The sequence below is a fragment of the Dicentrarchus labrax genome, unplaced genomic scaffold (genome assembly GCF_905237075.1).
Source record: "Dicentrarchus labrax unplaced genomic scaffold, dlabrax2021, whole genome shotgun sequence".
Classification (NCBI taxonomy): Eukaryota; Metazoa; Chordata; class Actinopteri; family Moronidae; genus Dicentrarchus; species Dicentrarchus labrax.
In genome coordinates, this window is record NW_026136713.1 from 22486325 (window position 1) to 22487359 (window position 1035).

Sequence of the window (1035 nt, forward strand, 5' to 3'; positions counted from 1 at the left end):
TTATTATTATATTATTATTATATATTATTATTATATTATTATAAATATATTATTATTATATTATTATAAATATATTATTATTATATTATTATAAATATATTATTATAAATATATTATTATTATATTATTATAAATATATTATTATTATATTATTATAAATATATTAATATTATATTATTATAAAAATATTATTATAAATATATTATCATTATATTATTATAGATATGTTATTATTATATTATTATAATATATTATTGTTATATTATAAATATATTATTATAAATATATTATTATTATATTATTATAAATATATTATTATTATATTATTATAAATATGTTATTATTATATTATTATAATATATTATTATTATATTATTATTATATTATTATAAATATATTATTATTATATTATTATAAATATGTTATTATTATATTATTATACATATATTATTATAAATATATTATAAATATATTATTATAAATATATTATAAATATATTATTATAAATATGTTAGCTACAGTTAGCCATCATTAGCAATCTGTGTTGTTTATTTGTTTTCTGAAAGAAAGACGTTAGCTGCTAACGGCTAACGGAGCTACCTCCCGCTGACGTCCGCCATTTTGTCTGCGGCTAGATCCTCCTGACTGCAGTATGATGTCACACTATGACGTCACATCTTGATGTGACATTATGATGTCACACTATGTGACGTGTGTGGCGGCGGCAGAAAGTGACGCAGCTGCTGTCGGATGGAAAATTATTGTGACGTTGAAAACAACAACTGCTGATAGCCAACGCTAAAAATACACACACACACACACACACAGACACACACACACACACACACACACACACACACACACAAGACACACACACACACACACACTCACACACACACTGACACACACAGACACACACACTCACACACACACACACAGATACACACACACACACACACACACACACACATTCCACAGTGTGTGTGTGTGTGTGTGTTTGTCAGTGTGTGTGTGTGTGTGTGTATCTGTGTGTGT